The sequence below is a fragment of the Pinus tabuliformis genome, chromosome 8 (genome assembly GCF_031772625.1).
Source record: "Pinus tabuliformis cultivar Carrire ecotype Pingquan chromosome 8, CPIR1, whole genome shotgun sequence".
In the NCBI taxonomy this organism is placed as follows: domain Eukaryota; kingdom Viridiplantae; phylum Streptophyta; class Pinopsida; order Pinales; family Pinaceae; genus Pinus; species Pinus tabuliformis.
In genome coordinates this window covers 931939686-931960503 of record NC_142294.1, presented here as the reverse complement: position 1 = coordinate 931960503, position 20818 = coordinate 931939686, and positions in this window count along the sequence as shown.

Below are 20818 nucleotides of genomic sequence, written 5' to 3'. Positions count from 1 at the left end.
CTGATGAAACTAAGGCAAAAGAAGAACATAAAGAGAAGATAATAAAAATACAAGAATATCACAAATAATTATCAACATAAGAAAATATTTTTGCCTTTCTGATTTTCTAACATGGTATCAAAGCTAAGGTGAAGAAGAAGGAAAAAGGCAGATTGAAGATCTATTGAAAGGAGAGATATAAGAAAAGGGTTTCAAGAAAGGTCACAAGGAGTAGAAGATAGCAATATGAAAAACTCAATGAAGTTAGAAAACAAGCTAGAAGGAGCCTCCAACTACAGGGCATGGAAGAAGAGAATGGATCTTATTCTTGCAAGACATAAAGTGTTGGATTTTGTTCAAGGAAAAGTCAAGGAACCAACAAATGAAGCAGGAAAAGAAAAATACAAGGAAACCAATATCTTGGCCATGAACTTAATTGTAGATGGAGTGAAGGACAATATCATCCCTTACATATCTAATATAGAATCTGCTAAAGCAATGTATGAGGCTCTCTCCAAATTAGTCACCATCAAGAACATTGGTCAAATAACAAGCCTCAAGAATGAACTAAGGACAATAAGGATGATAAGAGACAATACTATATCATCATTCTTTGTAAGGATATCTAGAATAAGATATGGAATCCAAGAAATAGATGAAGTTGTACCATAAAAGGAGCTCATAAATTCTGCTCTTCTAGGACTACCAGAATCTTGTAGTGCTTTTGCATCAGGAATTGACAGTTGGAATGATACTCCAACATTCGAACAAATGTGGAATGCATGCATTCAGGAAGAAGCCCGAATATCATTAGTAAACAACGAGAAGGAGGATGAAGAAGAAAACACCTATAATGCCTATTTTTCTCATCATAAGAAGAAGGGAACCTTCAAGAATTTCGAAGGACCAAAGAAGAAAGTTTACATATCCAAGGTTGAATGCTACAACTGTCATAAAATGGGTCACTAAAAAGGTCATTGTCCTGAAGGTCCAAGGAATAAGAAGAGAGAAAGAGAACATGTTACTGATTAATTTCCACCTAAGAGAAACAATACTTAAGAATCCAAAATCAAAGATCTATTTTGCAAAGAATCTTAGGGAATACTATCCCTCACATATCCTTCTATCTAAATTTTTGCATTGTTTTCCTTTATCTTTTGATTTCTGAAGTTTGTAGGTCTAACATATATTGTTGGATTTTTTTTTGAATTATTTTGATAAGTTGTAGGTGTCCCTAAGAAAGATTGAATTAAGAGGGATCCTTCACCATTTTACCAACAAATAAGTATTTTGATTTTCGTTTCAACTTTTTATGTGTGGTTTCCCTCTCTGATCCGAATTGGATCCATGAAAATGATCAAAGTGCTATGATTGTATCAAATCCGGACAAACTTCAAAAACTTGTGAACAAAGAGCTATTAGGAAGGACCTCTGAACAGTGGCAATTTGTAGCCAGCAAGGAACAACGAGGACCTCAGTCAAAGTGCGCTGACCAAGGCCCATGGAGATCGCACAGGATGAAAACTAGCAGTTAGGAAGTCCGGATCGGAAAATGGAGGTCGTTTCTGATGCACGATGCGCTAGGAAAAACCCCTAGAGAAGGAAAAGACTTGAGTGCTTGGTTGCATGGGAAGTTGGGAAACTGTAGGGAAAGCGCTAAAGCGAAAGGCGGGTCTCGCGCTCCAAAACCGGCGGAATATCAGAGGCACTTTGGGCGATAAGCAAATTTGGTAGGAGAATGAGCGATTCCACACATTGCACGACGCGTGTCCAACGGATGAGAGAGAAAACTGCCTCTCATCGTGGGCTAATGGTCAAGCAAGTCAACTGTGCGATAAGAGAAAACACCGTAGGATCTGGGGGCTCCAGATCTAACGACGGAGATTGCACCCGATGAGAAACCAGATTTGGAGGGAGAATTAAGTTGCGGCATATAAAAATCTGAAGTCCAATTTGACCGCTGAGTTGGCGGATGAATCATTTCACAATGTAACTGAAATACCGAACCATTTGAGGAAGAGATGGCGCAGCTCGTGAGAGGACAAGTGGCCACTTCCCTGTGAGATGTTACACAGTGCGATGACACAGATGCAGGGAACTCCAAGCGAACAACAACAGGCAATCCGAAGAGGTGGAAGAGGAAGCGAACAGTCAAGTACGTCTTGGCTTTAAGCCATGAACAGACAGAGAACAAAAACGGGCGAGCACTATAAGAAAGGAGGCAGTGAGACAGAGAGACAGAACAAAGAATAAGCAAGAAGCAAAAAATAGAGAGCTGAGCTAACCTGCAGAGTAAGGTAGCATCGAGTAAACAAAAGGCTTGAGAGATTCGAGCAATCCTTGAGAGGATATCTGTCAGGAACTGAGTACCAAATTGGACTCACCCCATTCAAGACCAGTTGAGGTCAAGACTTGGTAAGGAAGAGTCTGTGCACTCTAGTGGCTTGGGGAATCCAAGAACCACCCTACTAAGCATTATCTGTTTCAGGAGACTCAAATTGAGCTCCTCATTGTAAAAAATATGCTTTAAAGACACAATAAGAAAAGGACACCACTTAAAGCTGGATCAGAGACGTAGCCCAGGAGGATTGGGTGAAATCCTTATTAATTCATTGTGTTCTTGTGTTTTCTTATTGTGTTTCTCTTACTGTTTTCCATTTTCCAGTGTCTGTGTATCTTGCAATCTGATCGATCTGTTGCCTAAGATAACATAGACACACACCAAAAAATGAGTCTGTAATACCTTCCTTCATTAATTATTTAACTGAGATCACTCATGAGTGACTTTCAGATCAAGTGGTATCAAAGCAAAAGGCTGTTAAGGTTAGAGAAGCTTGTGTTGGATTTAGCTGTTGAATGCTAACTAGATCAAAGCTCAAATTAGGAGAAGGAGAGTTGGTTGAAACTAATTCTGAAATTGGGAGAGTCTACCCTCAGAAGAAAATGTCAAAAGAAGGTTCTATGGGGCCAGACCCTGTTATAGACATATTTGGGCACTGCAACCCCAAACTCATATTTCCATAAACCAAGGGCTCTTTAGTCCCTAAAAGTGTTGTTTCATACCCTAAAGGATCATGGTCAACTGATTACATCATTTCCCAGAAGTTCCACCTAGAAAACTACTCAGAACTGGCCAAAACTGGACCATACTGACTGCTCCATGGTCAGGGTGCGATGCATCTCACTTTGTGCACACGGGGAGTGCAATGCATAATGAAATGGCCTTCTGTAGGGTGTGATGAGTGAGAATAGAAAAATGGCAGCGACAGTTTGCTAAGTGGATGATCATGGAATCTTCCAGAAACTTCTCATGTGACACTTGCCTCTCTGAATTCACCCTGGGATGAGTAAGAGATCAATGAAATCTCCAAGTGGAACCAAGAACTATCAGTGGAATGACACTAATAAAAACCAAGAGCTGACTCACACCCTTGCAAGACATCTATAAATGGATCCCTCATCTGAGAGATCTAGAGGCTGGAATTTTGTATTTTGTAAGGAAGTGTTGTTGGTTTGTTGAGAAGAGACATTGCATTGTTGGGTGATTTGATTGTTCATGAGGTGAAGAGGGCTTCTACAACTGGGAGGATGATGCTGGATCAAACAGCTGGGTTGTAATCCTCTCTTACATTACTATTAATAAAGTTCTTTGAGTTTTCCTCCATATGATCTTGTATTTGTGGATCTTATAATTTATGAATGCAATTGTATGGTCAATATGTTTCTAATTCCGTATTGTTTATGATGTTTTAGATAGAGATTCTTTGATAGTTTGCTGTTACTTTGACTCTACAAGTACTCTTTGAAGTGGGACAAGTAGGAGAGGAGTAGAAAATTCTATCAAGGAAAGGATAAATCAAGCTAGGATCAAAGCGGAAGATCCAGGTTGGTCCTCTATTCTTCTCTTCCATCTATCACACTTAAAGGAACTCTTGAAAAGCTTTCATTGTTTGTTTCTAAGATAGCTACCCATCTTAGTGGGACTAGTAGTTCGAATCGACACTAGTTTTCCCTGAAACAAAATGTCGACTCTGCTGGGGAATGAATAGTTTGTTTTGTTTGTTTATTGTTTGCTTTATAAACTACATATGGAGCCTGAAGTTAGCCAGCAAGCCTTCGAAATGCCTTTTCTATGCAATTGCGAAGTAGATAAATGCTGCTTCAGTCAATCTCTAGGTTGGTTTACGAACTGAACATCTGACTTACAAAGCATCTTAAGTGCCCTTGTGGTAGCTCAGAACCTCATCAGATCCTACCCTTATGCTTTGTGTTTACTGCCCATCATTACTCACCGTAAATCACTGAACTTAGCTGCAAGTTTTGAGCAAAAACCAAGCTCAGTTTTGCTCCCTGGCCCATCGCACTGTCTGTAACTATGCTTCCTGGATGCATTGCACCTCCTGTGTGTTGTAGGTGAGATGCATCCCTGTTTCCCTGTGTTCCAGGTGCGATGATTGAGTAAACTGCGTTTTCTTCTCTGAAATTTGGTTTTTTCTCTTTGTTTTCAGCTTTATTCAATAGTTTTGCTGTTCATGATCAATACCTTCTTGCTGTAACCATCTTCCTTCACATTGTTTCAGCTTCCATCAGTTAGGAATTGTAAATGTTTTTGTGTATTTGTCGATCACTTGCAATCCTCCTTTGTCGAAAGTAACCTAATCGAACTGTCGTTTTTGATGCAAGTGTCGTAATTGTCATTCTGAATCGAAAGAAGAGTGTCGTAAAGTCTTCCTCTTCTAGATAGTTGATTGTACTTTTGTCATTGTACTTGATTTAGAAATTATTAGTATTTCAAGTGTCAAAAACAGTTTTAAATTCGAAATTGAAAAGTGTCGTCTTAGTCTTCCTTTCGTTTTGAAAAGAAAAAATTGTTAGTATTGTCGCTTTGAAAGAAAATAGTTCAGATCTGTACTTAGCATTCTTTTTGTCATTCACACATTAAGAAAGCGGAAAACAAATACATGCATGTGCATCTTCATTTTGACTGCTTGCAAAATTTGATTTAGGAAAGTGCATTTAGTGTGTGCTCTATGCTCTCTGCTTAAAGAAAAATTGTTATCTTCTTTCCTTTGTAGCTAGGATTTTCATTGCTAAAAGAACATAAACGATTGTTTATCATTTTAGATTGCATATTTAGGAATTTCACATCTACATCATGCGTTGAACCTTGAAAGACAAACTTCTAAGCAAGATCAACTCTAAAATAAACCTCAATGAACATAAAAATGCTTTGGAATCTAATGCAACACATCTAGAAGTCTAGGCTAGAGACATGTTCCGGCGTCGTAAAACCTGGTAACTATCATTTTCATCAAAGGTTTGGTGATTCCTCCTCTTTGATACGACAAGTGCCAGTACGGACTTGTGCTCTCCGTACCGTCGAGTATATATTGGGAGACCACAATAGGCTGATATCCTTTATCCTTAGGAAGCTGTGTCTACCACCCTATCGATTGTAATGCACTGAACACAATATTCAGGAAGATTGACTACCGTACATAATTCCTTGGTAATTTCTCTATCATTTATCACCAAGATGTATTTTGCAGTTTTATGATTGATTTGGTAAACCCTCTGTCTAGACTTCCAGAGTAGTCACTTTCGTTCCTTTTCGACTCCTTAAAAGAAAAGGTCCATCTGAGCACTTGTCACTTTAGGCTCATTAAAAATTGAAGGCGAATAGAGTCACCTTTAGCTTTTTCTCGACTCTTAAAAATTGAAAAAGCAAGTTGCGTCAAAGTGTCTTAAAATTCATTTAAATCGGAATAACATTTTTCCCCTTAATTTTTGAGTTGATCAAGTAATTTGCAATCGTGGAAGAAAGTCAATAAAACCTCGTCGTTCGCGGAGACTAGCGAGTCAACTATCCTTGACCCCGAAAAAGAAACCATCCCGGGCAAAGTGTTCTTGTTTAATTGAGTCCAATTCCCCTGAATTATTTGAAACTTGCGTTTCAACATCGTCAGAGACTACAGTTACTCCAATTATCTCTAGTACATCTACCTTTATAGAAGAAGTTCCGCAGTTATAAGAGGACATTAGAATTGATCCTAGTGTAACAGTAGACACCTCCATTCCTGAAGTAGCCCCACCTAGGACTGATCAAGAAACTGAAGTTCACTTACCTGAACATTTGGAAGTTGAGTTCCAGAATTCAGAAGGTGTCAACCCTCCAGTATCTGTTACTGCAGAAGCTACACTTTCTTCAGCTCCAGAAATATTTTACAGACCTGACGGTCTACCTCTTCCACCGAGATTGATTGCTATAGAAGAGATAATAGAGGATCTTCCACCCAGTACTCTAGTGCATTTTGGAACTGGGATCCACCTACATCCTTTTATTACAGAAGTTAGTCCTTGTAATCATCCTTCATCGAAAGTTCCTGTCGAATCGCTAGGAAATCTTTTGGATAGACTAAATAGTCTGAGCAACCATCAACATATAGGACTGTGTCAACTAACACAACTACAACGGAGCTTCCTACTGCCATTCCTACAATGATTGCTGGTATACCCTCTGTCCTAGATAGTTATCAATAACAAGCCGGAGTCCAATCAGGGACTGTTTTGACGACATAGTCTGTTCCTATTTCTTCATCCGGAATCTCATCTGGTATTCTTGATGCTGAAACTCAACAAGTTGATCCAATGTGTCTTCAAAGGCCAATCTACCCTTTAAGTACTGGATTGCCACCATATGGGGGGCAGTATGCCTTTTCATTGTTCCCTCCTGGAGAACAACCATATGAGAGTTTACAACAAAGTTCAGGTAAAACTGGAATTATATCCAGTGGTTGGGTCCCAATACTGCCTAAAAAACCAAGGGTTGTATATTCAATGCACCCAGTCCATCCTCTGTCGAATATTCCCACTACACCTACTATTGTGACTGTATTGCAAGTACAAGCACTACCTATTGTATGTCAATCTTAAGTCTCTCAGGTTGCAATACAACAACCTCTCGTCTCAGCGATTCAATCACAACCTTAGGTTAGTGCCTCCTTATCTAGAGCGACTCAGGCTCAAACAGGTACTATCACTCCGCATCTTAGTCAATCATCCAGTATTGGACAACAACAAGTTGTCCAACAACCATGGCTGGCGCAGTATCAACAATCGCAATTCCAACAGCCATACCAAGGACCTGAGCAACAAGGCTTTGTAAGTAATGGCCAACCACATTTCCAAAGTAGTTATCAACAACCATACTATAATGGTTATGCCCATCAACCTTATCAAAGTTACTAGCATCAAATACATTATGCTGGTATGCAAAGACCTATTGCTCAGGCGATTCCATCTTATCCTGGGTATGCTTCGCCTACCCTGAATCAACAATTGCCCTTTGTAGCAACTCTAGAATTACCACATCTAAACCCGTTGACAAACGATCTAATTGCTTACGCCCCTTGGTGGCTTGCGATTCTTCACAAACTTCCCTCTGATATTCCTAAATTCAATGGAAATCCAGGTGAAGATCCATCGAATCATGTGATGACATTCCATTTGTGGTGTTCATCCAACACCTTGAATGATGATTCGATTAGGCTTTGCCTTTTTCAGTGAACGTTAATTGGTCCGGAAACTAAATGGTATATAGAATTGCCTAGAGCTTCGTTTGATAACTTCAGCACCCTTGCCACTACCTTTTTAACCCATTTTCAGTTACCCATAAGGTAAGAAACAGGGACAGAACTCCTTACCAACTTTAAACAGACGACAGTCACTCACATATCTAATCATATTCATGAGTGGTAGCGCTGTCGAAGAATGGTGAAGACGTATGTTATTGATTAGCTTTTAGCTGAATGGTTTATAAAGCCATTGTTACCCTCTATTACAGAGGATGTGGCTAAGGGAGGAGTTGTCACTGAAGAGCAAGTCATTGCTTGTGCGCAATATTTATACTTGATCTATACTCAGTTTGGCATGCTCTACGACAAAATTCCTGATGCTCCTAGACCAGAATTTTCCGTTCCTCCCCTCCTAAATCAAAAAAAGACTCTCATGCCAGCGGTGGCGTGATAGGTATGACAAGCACGAAAACCGTAAAAGCTACGTCTAAGAAAGCCCATACGGTTTCTAGTCAAAAAGCAGATGAAGAACCTCTTGCCTCGGAGGTGAATGCCGTGTCAACCGACAAAGGCAAAAATCCTAAGCAACCAGGGGGCAAGAAGAAAGGGACAAACAAAAAAGAAGAAACAGGAGGATTCGACTCCTGAGAAACCTTGTGGAAACCCTACTGGAAAGAAGAAACCTAATCAACCATGTTTCATATGTGATGAGGACCATTACTCAAAAGATTGTCCACATCAAGCTGAAGTCAAGAAGTTTTTCAAAAAGACTTCAAATACCTTAGCGGTATTGACTGATCCGTTTCCAAATCTAGAAACTAACCTGGTTGCTAGTGATCGTGCTTCCCCATCCCAGGTGCTTATGCTATCCATCTCAAAACAAAAAAATGACACTTCGATATCTACAAGGAATAAGGATTATGGAAATCCACAATTGTCGAATGGCAAGGCTACTGATCAACCCAGCAGTTCGACAACAACTTCGTCAGAAGTTGTTCCACCAATCATTCCTGAATTAACAATAAAACCGCCTAAGGGAGTAGTACATAAATCTACATTTAATCCTCGTGCTCAAGCAACACAGAATTATAATATAGGGGAGGACCTGGCCCAATGCCATCCACCATGTCGACACTTGAAGTACTGCAGAATTGCCCATCCCAAAAACAGGCTTTGTTATCAGCGATAGGTGGGATTGATCCAACGGATTCCAATCTAGTGGCCTTTAATCATAAAGGATACGAACCTCAGTTACCAGCACAACTCGCTTTCCTCATACAGGTAAAATCCCTCAACAAAACTATTCATCGAACAATCATTGATGAGGGAGCATCTACCTGTATTATGTCAATGAGTTGCTAGAAAACATTAGGTTCTCCACCCTTGTCACGATCATCGACGACATTAAAAGCATTTTATGGAAGAATATACACGCCATATGGGATATTAAGTAACTTTGAAATCGAACTGGGGGACAAGACAGTAGAAATTGAAGTCGATGTCATTGATGGAAACCTTGACTACAACATCCTACTGGGAAGACCCTGGATTTATGCTGTGGCTGCTGTTGTGTCAACATATTTTAGAAATATTGCATTCCCCTTTCAAGGCAGAATCACAATCATTGACCAACTAACTTTCCTCCCCAACAGTTCTCAAGTTACCGAAAGAATTCCTTTGATCCATGGAAGTTCTTAATCGTGTCAGCATGTCGGAGTAGGTCTCCTAAAAGACTCATCCTTAATGGGTACTTTTGCCCTCCTGCCTCCAAGTAATCTGGCGGAAGTGGCAATAGTGGAAACCTATAATATGATATCTTCTACATCATCAAAGATTAATAAGGACTCTGACCATTTTTATAGTGTCGATCACAGCAAGGTTTTCATAGTTGAAAATCCAACTGACATGACTCAATTAAGTGATGTTGTACAATATGTAATGGAGGGATTGGAATCGGATATTTCCTTCATGACCCCTTACGAGTTGTGATCAAATGTCACTAGGGCATAGTTCGTTGACTGGTGTCAACCTCGTTAAAAAATGAAACCAAGGATCTAAGCAGAATTCCTTGTCTTGTGTCAAGCCCGTTAAAAAATGAAACAAGGCTGAGCAAAGTTCCAAGTCGAGTCTTTCACTTGATCTTGTAAAGGAACCTTCATTCCATCCACCTAATTACCGTGAGTAGTTTAGTGAATGTAATGAAGCTTAGGGGGAATGCACCCTTTTCTATTTTGCGGACAAAACCAGCTATGGAGATAAGTTTCCCTGTAAGTTATGTGATCAGTCTGAGTGACCTTTCACCTTTGTCTATTTGGCGGACAAAGTGTAGGAAGCGTTTTGTCAAAGTATTGACAGAAAATAATCCTACTTAACCACAGTAAGTTTCCATATGGTTATTGAAGACTTTTTTATACTGGGGGCATGCAAACCTTTTTATACAAGAAAAAACAACCAATTTCATTTTTTAGCTTTTTAGGTTTATAGTTTGGTTGTTCCCAGCTTACATAAAAAGGAAAAAGAGCAATGTTCCCGTAAGGTTCAAGCTCGTTAAAAAATCAACATGCACTTAGCACATGTTGCCACAAGGTTCAAGCTCATTAAAAAATAAACCCACCTTTGGTAAATAACCTTTGTGATCGCTTTGCTATCAACCCTTTTTGAACCTTGGTTGTGTTCCTTCCATCACCTCCATTTCATTCGGCCGACCATACACTTCCACTTGATTGTTTACCCTTTTGAGGAACATCTACGACAAGCGATTCTGATTGCCACCCTCTTCACACAACCATGTTTTGAGAAGTTCCAAACTTAACAAGAACCAGCTGCTACCCAGAAACACCACTCATTCCTAAAAAACGAGTCTCTTTTAAACTCTTTTTTGACTCGTTAAATATAAAAAGGTTGTCGAGCTATTGGCCTTCCCAGCTCGTTAAAGTAAGGGAAACACCATCTCTCTCATATATTTTAATATTTTTGGACTTGAGGTATTATTAAACAAAAGAGCGAGCACTTGTCTTTGTCGGCTTGTTAAAACTATCGAAAAGTCATCCCTTTTGTATTATTTTACACTTTTTCGGACTTAAGGGATTATGCCACGAAAAAGGACTATTGGAGTCTCCTTTTCGTCCATTTTCAGACTCTCTAAAAATGAAAAGGACCGAGTTATATTTTTCGTTAAACTTGTTAAAGCAATAGTAACAAACTTGTCCACCCAAACAAGAACGAGTGTCACTGATGCTAGGCTCGCTAAACACAAAGCGACAAGTTTACCAGAAGGTAAAATTATAGACCAAGCATATGTTATCCTCCTCAAGCTTGTCAAAAATAAAGAGGTACTGGTTAGCAATGACTGGGGGAAAATGGGAAGAAAACTTGAAGAACTTTATTGGTAGCAGGTTGCTCTTGAACCTGACACTTTCACTCCATCACCGTGATTGAGTTGGGTTGGGTTTTTTCTGTTCACCGTCACCATTGGTCTGTCGTGCCATCCATGGAGTTAACGCTACCAAGTCCATATCAGTGTCACCAATATGTTTAATAGAATTCATTCAGAGAATTCACCACCCAGCAAATGCCTCATCCACTGCATTACATCCACCCTTCATTTTTCAAGACCGCGATTCCTGAACCTTATATCATCAGATCGTTTTCACCTCCACAAAAATCATTTGCTCCGTTTCATGTTGTAGATGTGGGATACATCAAGGCCCTCCTATGATAGGTCACTTCTTGTTGACATCAGCTCATTATCCAAGAAGTTGACTTAGAAACAACCCTTTCATTACTTTGAAGCTTGCATGCCTCAATGGCAAGTTTCTCACTTCCGGCGACAGGTTTACATCAATGACCTTCGACTGAAAGACTTTGCATGGTGTTCGACATTGGCTCATATATTCACACCACGTGAATTGTACTGTAGTACCTTGAGGGTCATCATCATTATTGGTGACTCCTCTCGCGCCTGTTAACAGCTCAAATTATTGGCTGGTAATCAGGTGATGTCTTTCCATGTTCAACTTCAGAACATCTTTTCACATGGATCGACTTGTACATTGGGCGAAGATTGGACAAGTTTTGAAGACCCTGGATCTAGTTTCATCCATCCGGGCTACGATATATTCAGGAAAATAAAGACATAAATTGTACACAGAAGCTTCACAGATAGTCATCTAAGCCAGGGAAGATGACTCTTCATGCGAAGAATCACCAGTCTGCAACAACGGACGATTGTCTGTCCTATGTACATGAAAATGAATTTATAAAGCTGAGCATGGGAATGATCGCCTCAGCTAGATCATGAAAATAATATGATGATGATGTATTTTATTGTATCTTATACAGGTCACCTTCCAGTTCGAATACCTCAGATCCTCATGATAAAGCATTTCACCCGACATCAGAAGATTTACAACCTCATGCTTTAGGGGGTAGCTATTATAGACATATTTGGGCACTGCAACCCCAAACTCATATGTCCATAAACCAAGGGCTCTTCAGTCCCTAAAAGTTATGTTTCATACCCTAAAGGATCATGGTCAACTGATTACATCATTTACCAGAAGTTCCCCCTGAAAAACTACTCAGAACTGGCCAAAACTAGACCATATTGACTTCTCCATGGTCAAGGTGCAATGCATCTCACTTTGTACACACGGGGAGTGTGATGCATACTGAAATGGCCTTCTGTAGGGTGCAATGAGTGAAAATAGACAAATGGCAGAGACAGTTTGCTAAGTGGATGATCATGGAATCTTCCAGAAACTTCTCATATTACAATTGCCTCTCTGAATTCGCCTAGGGATGAGTAAGAGATCAATTAAATATCCAAGTGGAACCAAGAAATATCAGTGGAATGACACTAATAAAAAACCGAGAGCTGACTCACACCCTTGCAAGACATCTATAAATGGATCCCTCATCTGAGAGATCTAGAGGCTGGAATATTTTATTTTGTAAGGAAGTGCTGTTGGTTTGTTGAGAAGAGACATTGCATTGTTGGGTGATTTGCTTGTTCATGAGGTGAAGAGGGCTTCTACAACTGGGAGGATGATGCTGGATTAGATAGTTGGGTTGTAATCCTCTCTTACATTACTATTAATAAATTTCTTTGAGTTTTCCTCCATATGATCTTGTATTTGTGAATCTTATAGTTTATGAATGCAATTGTATGGTCAATGCGTTTCTAATTCCACATTGTTTATGATGTTTTAGATAGAGATGCTTTGATAGTTTGCTGTTACTTTGAATCCACAGGTACTCTTTGAAGCGGGACAAGTAGGAGAGGAGCAACAAATTCTATTAAGGAAAGGAGAAATCAAGCTAGGATCAAAGTGGAAGATCCAGGTTGGTCCTCTATTCTTCTCTTCCATCTATCACACTTAAAGGAACTCTTGAAAAACTTTCATTTTTTGTTTCTAAGATAGCTACCCATCTTAGTGGGACTAGCAGTTCGAATCGACACTAGTTTTCCCTGAAATAGACCTTCAATTCATAGATAGTTTCCTAGCCATAAAGTCCATGGTAGAGGAAATGTATAGGGACTTTATAAAACACAAGGATGAAGATTCATTAGGCTCCAAACAAGACAAAGGAGAAGATGAGTCTCACTTCCATGACCACTCAAAAGGCAAAGGGAAAGAAGAAAGCTTTCTCACACCTCCTAATAGCCCTGAACATAAAAAGAAGGCATCTTTGATTAAACTAGATGTAAAATTTGATTTACCTATATATGATGGAGAGTTGAATACAGAAAAGATGGACAATTGGATTAAACAAATTGATGTTTATTGCAGAGTGCAGAATATCGATTCAGACAAGAGAAATATTAAGCTGGCAAGCCTACGCCTTGGAGGCACTGCCTTGGTTTGGTGGGAAGGCAGGACCCAAGCTGACTTGAAGAGACATGGTAAGACTATCTCTGTCTGGAGTGAATTTGTTTATGCAATCAAAAAATAGTTCTATCCATTGGCCTACATGCAGCAAGCCATGATGAGCTGGCAAACTCTTCGACAGCTGAAAGGGCAAAGTGTACAGGGATACACTCAAGAATTTAGAAAGAGAGCATTGATTCTAGGAATCTAATTAGACTTACCTGAGACTCTGTTGAAGTACATTGGTGGTCTACACAGCTACATGAGGCACACTATCCTCATGTTTAATCCCACTAGTATAGATGAGGTATCTGTACAAGCTACCCATCTAGAAGCTAGAGGAAAGAATGGAAGTCCAGAAGTTGGGGGATCAACCCAACCCACTGCAAGCAAGAATAAGGAGAAAAGAAAGCAGAAATGGAAAGAAAGGAAGACTAACACTGCATAGAAGAGCAAGTCTTCATGCACTCACTGTAAAAAGAATGGGCATGATGATGAGCATTGTTGGATTCTGCATCCAGAGTTGAGACCTAAGAAGTTCAAGGGCAAGAAGAAGAAGACTGCTGCAGCTATTCAGAAAGATTTGGGGTTAGACTCAGGGGATTAAACAACTATTGCAGCCACAAGTATAAAAGGTAAGAATTCTGAAGCATCTACTAGTAATTCTACACAATCTATTATTGATGAAGAAAATGAGAGAAAAAGACATGAGCCTTTCCATATTCGAGTTATTTCCAAACATCAAAAGATTGATACTTTGTTTGATAGTGGCTCACAAGTAGATTTAATTTCTAAAGCAATTGTAAAGAAGTTGGGATTAGTGGCTACACTTCACAAGAAACCATACCCATTAGGATGGTTAAATGATAAAGCACAGCTACAAGTGACTAGACAATGCAAACTCAAGTTTTCTTTGGGTCAACATTTGTAGATGAGGTTGAGTTAGATATAATTCCTTTGGATATATGTGGAATTGTTTTAGGAAGTCCTTACTTGTATGACAAAAAAGCTATTTTCTATAGAGCTGAGAAAAAGTATCTACTCGTTAAAGATTGAATCAAATACTTTGTAAGAGCTCATAAGCTCAAGAATAATTATACTCTCATAAACTCAGGGCAGATGAAACGAATGATAAATTCATGCAAACAATTCTTACTGATGGTTGTAAGGGAAAAGAAACCTGATAAAACCAATGTATTTGAAGGCTGTAATGCTAAACAACAAGCTGATTTAGAAAATGTTGTTTCAGAGTATGATATCTTGTTTCAAGAACCAAAATGCTTGCCACCCAAAAAGGAAATACTGCATGATATTATTTTGCAGCAAGATGCCCCATTGCCTAACATTGGAATGTACAAGTTGTCTGCTTTAGAGAACACAGAAATCAAGAAGTAGGTGCAGGAGTTGCTCGAGAAGGGGTTCATCAAACCTAGCACATCACCATGTGGGTCACCAATCGTTTTGGTGAGAAAGAAAGATGGCTCATGGAGAATGTGCATTGATTACCAAGCACTGAATAAGATAACAATAAAAAATCATTATTCCCTTCCTCGCATAGATGATCTGTTGGATCAATTAAAAGAAGCTGTTTATTTTTCCAAACTAGACTTGCATAGTGGATATCACCAGGTCAGAGTTGCAGAACAAGATGCATGGAAGACCGCTTTCAAAACAAAGCAGGGATTGTATGAGTGGTTGGTTATGCCTTTTGGCTTAACTAATGCTCCTGCTACTTTCATGAGATTAATGAATGATGTACTCAGACCTTTTCTTGATGATTTTGTTATTGTGTATCTAGTTGACATTATGATATTTAGCAAAACGTGGGAAGAACACTTAAAGCTTGTTAAGTAGACACTAGATGTTTTGAAAAGAGAAAAACTTTATGTTAAACTCTCAAAATGTGAATTTGGCAAAACATCTTTGAATTATTTGGGACATATAGTAGGGGGTGGTGAATTGAAGATAGGTCCCTCTAAGGTGGCAGTCATTGTGAACTGGCCTAAACCCAAATCTTCTACAGAAGTTAGAATCTTCATTTCTAACTTTTCCTTAATTGCAACTCCCTTACATGCTTTAACAGGATTGAACAAGGTGTTTCAGTGGGGAGGAAAATAGCAGAAAACCTTCGACACCTTGAAAGAAAATATTAGTACAGCACCTGTACTAGCACTGCCTGATATTCAAAGACCATTTAAGATCCAAATGGATGCCAGTGACTATGCCATGGGAGAAGTGTTGACACAACACGGTAAACCCATATGTTATCATTCTGAGACATTTAATTTTGCAGTAGTTAACTATCCTACGTATGATAAAGAATTGTATGCATTAGTATAGAGTGTGAAAAATTGGAAACATTACGAGATAGTAATACATACTAATCATCAACCACTTCAATATCTACACTCCCAAACTAAGTTGCAGCAATCAAGACACTATATATGGATGGGCTTTCTACAACAGTTTCATTTAGTCATCAGATATAAAAAGGATATACACATTAAAGTTGCAGATATGTTATCTAGACCCATTATAAATGCATCTACTATTTAAGCATAATTTTGTGTTACATGAGAGCTACATTGAACATTATGCTCAAGATATAGATTTCAAAGATGTATATGCAACTTTAAGTCAAGGCAAACGAGTAGAAGAATTGAATTATCATGTAAAGGACCAACTCCTATATCATTGTGGGAAGCTATGCATTCCACAAACTGAAAGAGTAAAGATAATTCGAGAAGCACACACTTCTCTAATATCAGGTCACTTTGGGGTAAGTAAAACAGTTTCACAGCTACAAAGATTTTTTTATTGGCCAAAATTAATGAGACAGTTTCTAGATATGTAAGAGGGTGTACTACGTGTGCAAAAAGCAAGCCCAGCAATAGAAAACTAGGCTTGTACACTCCATTACCAGTTCCTTCTCGCCCTTGGGAAAGTGTTTCCATGGATTTTGTTGGAGGACTACCTAAATATAGGAAAGGTCATGATTATCTGTATGTTGTTGTGGATAGGTTTAGCAAAATGTGTATTTTGATACCTTGTAATAAACAGATTACAACTGAACAAATTGCAAAACTGTTTTTTGAACATGTATGGGTTCATTTTGGATTACCCACTTCCATTGTATCTGATCGAGAGATCTGATAGTTAAAAATAATCAATATTATTTTATTAATGGAGAAATGGTTACATAGTTGTAACGTATCTCCTTAGTTTAGGATTTGTTCCTATAGTTTAGGAGTTTGTTTACAACTATCTAATTTCTAGTGATGTATTTAATATTGTAATATTCATTTGATATAGTAGAGTGAACGGAGAGATAGTCTCTTCTTTGTTTGAGTGCAGTCTCCAGGTGCAGTACTCACCTGTGAGCTGCAACTCCTTCTTTTAATTCAAGTCTGATTTTTATCTTGGTATCAGAGCTTAGGGTAGAGATAGCCTTAATTTTTTTTTTCTTAGGGATGCATCATTAATTACATAGCTGTAGTGGCAGTAGAGCATGCTAGGAGTATTTGTAAGATCAGGTGGACTGCAGTAACACCTGGAGCGAAGGGTCTCAGATGACTGATCATCTCTGAGCCGAAGAAAGGGTTGGCGCCCATTTTTTGAGCAGAAGCAGGAGTTGGCGCGGATTTTTCACGCACAGTCGCGCCATAAAAGAGCAGAAGCACAAGCTGGCGCAGGATTTTAAGGAATAATCGCGCCATTGGTGGGGATTCGACGGAGATAATCGCGCCAGCGTGCTAGAAAGGCCATTGGCACGGATTTTTAGCTGATAATCGCGCCAGAAAACTTGCCTCGCGTGGATTTTTTCCTGGCGCGGATTCTTAGCTGTTGAGTAGTGCCTTTGACTAAAAAGAAGCGCCAACCTCTTTTTCTTTGAGAAATCTGCAATTTTTTGCAGATGGGTCTTGCTTGGTGGTGGAACGTGGAGATTTATGCTCAGTGGCAGCAGATTTGATTTGCCCGGTGGTGGCGAATTGAGGTTCCGTGATCCGCTCGGTGGTAGTAGATCGGACCTGCCGGGTGGTGGCGAATTGGGGTTCCGTGATCCGCTCGGTGGTAGCAGACCGGACCTGCCCGGTGGTGGCGAATTAGAGCTTTGAGATCTACTTGGTGATAGTAGATCAGATTTTCCCGGTGGTGGTGCAGTGCAGCTCCCCGATATGTTCGGTGGAAGTAGGTCGTCTTTGCCCGGTGGTGGCGCAGTGCAACTCCTCGATCTTTTCGGTGGAAGTAGATCGTCTTTGCCCAGTGGTGGCGTGTTGGAGTTGTTTGTTGATCTGTTCGGTGGTAGCATATCGTTTTTTCTCGGTGGTGGCACAGTGAAGTCCCTGATCTGTTCGGTGGCAGCAGATCGGACTTACCTAGTGGTGGCACAGTAAAGTCCCTGATCTGTTCGGTGGTAGCAGATCGGACTTGCCCGGTGGTGGCTGATTGGAGTGTTCAGTTGGGTAAAAATGAACAACAATTTAGAATCATATTTCCATGAGTCTGGAAAACTCGATGGAACGAATTTCTCCAATTGGAAGTTCAAAATGCAAACTTTGCTGGAAAGTGTAAATGCATGGTCGATTGTCATGGGAGATAAGTAGAGATCTAGAACAACGACCCAAGAAAAAGACTGGGATAAAAGAGAAACGAAAGCAAAAGTTATATTGAAGATGTCCATTAAGGACAATATTATCCCACATATCAGAGATTCCAAGTTGGCCACTAATATATGGACAACGATCAAGAACTTGTACGAGACACAGAATACAAATCATGTTCTGGCACTCAAAGGCAAGCTGTTTGCATTGAAGATGGAGGAGAATGAGTCTGTCACTGGATTCATGGCCAGAGTTAAGGACCTGAGTGAAAAATTGGGAGCTATCGGAGAGAAGGTATCCGACTCAGAACTGGTAATGCTCACATTAAACAGAATGACTGATGAATACCAGACGTTCATCACAGGGTTGTCAGCAAGGGAGAAAGCTCCTTCATTTGACGAGCTGACAGCGGTTCTGCTCTAAGAGGAGGAGCGACGACATAATTTAAAAACTCAGAGCAATGACCTTGTTCTGATGGCAAAAAGGAGACAGTACAGAGGGAAGTAGCACCAGCACCAGCACCAGCACCAGCACCAGCAACCGCAACAACAGCAACAGAAAGGAGCCAACACATTTCAAAAGAAATCATTTAAAGGTATGACTGATAATTATGTTAAGAAATGTTTTTACTGTGGAAAACCTGGTCATGAGATTAAAGAATGCTATAAGAGGCAGGCAGATGAACGAAGAAGCAAACATAGAAAACATCAGGGTTGTTTTGCTGGGGAAGAGGAGGACCACAGCCACGAACTTCGACTATTTACAGTCAATTGTGCTCTTTCAACTTCAAAGGGAGATGAGGATGACATATGGTATGTCGACTTTGGTGCATCCTCACATATGACTGGTAAGAGGGATTGTTTTGAATTTCTTGAAGAAACTGCATGTGGATCGAAAATTTATCTAGGAGATGATAGTGGGTATGAGATCAAAGGATATGGAGACATTCCTGTGAAGCTACCAAGTGGTGACATTAGACATCTTAAAATGTATTATATGTTCTAGGAATTAAGAAAAATTTGGTCTCTGTCTCAAGGATTACTGACCAGGACATGCAAGTTCAATTCTTTAAGAATAATTGTCTCATTAAGGATAGCCAGATGGAAACAATTGCAACAGGAGTGCATGTGGGGAGCTTGTACATATTAGATGCAAAGAGTATGCCACGATAAGCAATGGTTGCAGCTGGATTAACGGTCAAAAATCTTTGGCATTAGAGATTCGGCCATCTCAATTTGCAAGACCTCATCTTACTTCAGAAGAAAGGTATGGTCGATGGACTCCCTGCTTTTCATAATATTAAGCTGGAATCTGATGGATGTGCATTAGGGAAAATGCATAGAGAAGAGTTCCCTTTGCATGTCAACAGAAAGGAAAGAGACATCTTAGAACTGGTGCATACAGATATTTGTGGACCTATGCAAACTAGGTCTTTAGGAGGAGCATATTACTTTCTGTTGTTTACAGACGATTGCACTAGGTTTTCATGGGTGTACTTTCTAAGTAAAAAGAGTCAAGCCTTTCATACTTTAAAGAGTTTAAATCTATGATAGAGAACCAAATAGGAAAAAGGATAAAGATTCTCCGCTCAGACCAAGGGGGAGAATACAGGTTAGGAGAGTTCGTGAACTTCTGCAAGCAGCATGGGATTATGTAACAATTCACAGTGCCACACACTCCACAGCAGAATGGAGTAGTAGAACGGAAGAACAGAACCCTTGTGGAGTGCACCAGAAGTATGCTTCAAGGTAAGGGTCTATCAAATGGTCTTTGGGCAGAAGCTATTAACACTGCTATTTATTTAAAGAATAGGAGTCCTACTAAATGTCTAGGCTTCAAAACCCCTTTTGAAGCATTGTTTGGACTCAAACCAGCAGTTAGTCATTTAAGAATATTTGGATCAAAAGCTTATGCTCATATACCGAAAGCAGATAGGAAGAAGTTAGACCCCAAAGCCCTGAAATGTATATTTGTTGGATATGGCACTGAGTATAAGGCATTCTAATTGTGACTCATAAAGTTTTTGCAAGTGGAGATGTTATTTTTCATGAACAGGCTGAAGATGGAAAGGAAGATTCTAACTGTGATAGCCACATTCCACTGTTAATAGAAGTAAATAGTGAAGAAGATGAAGAGCATGAGCAGTAGCAGAAACAGGAAGAAAAAGCAGAATATAGTATAATAAGTGATGATGCAAGTCCGGAAAGCGTTGAAATAGATAGAGTTGAGGTAAGTCCTCTACCTAGGAGATCAGGTAGGAAGACTAGACTACCTGCTAGATTGAAAGACTATGCTTTAATGTCCAAAATTTTAAACATTGTAGAACCTGCAAACTATGAAGAAGCAAGTAAATCAGATGCATGGAGGGATGCAATGCATGAGGAAATTGAATCAATATATAGAAACCATACTTGGGATTTAGTTGAGTTGCCTGAAGGAAAAACCCCTATAGGATGTAAGTGGCTATATAAACCAAAGATTAATGCAGATGGGAGTGTAGAAAAATTCAAAGCTAGACTGGTAGCAAAGGGTTACTCACAGCAAGAAGGAATAGATTTCGATGACACCTTTGCCCCTGTAGCTAAATTAAAAACAATTAGAATGCTAATTTATTTAGCAACAAAACATAAATGGAAGCTACACCAGCTAGATGTTAAGTCTGCATTTCTGAATGGTGAATTAAAGGAAGAAATATATTTAGTACAGCCTCCTGGTTTTGTGAAAAAGGGGCAGGAGCATTTAGTGTGTAAATTGCATAAGGCACTTTATGGTTTGAAACAAGCACCCAGGTCAT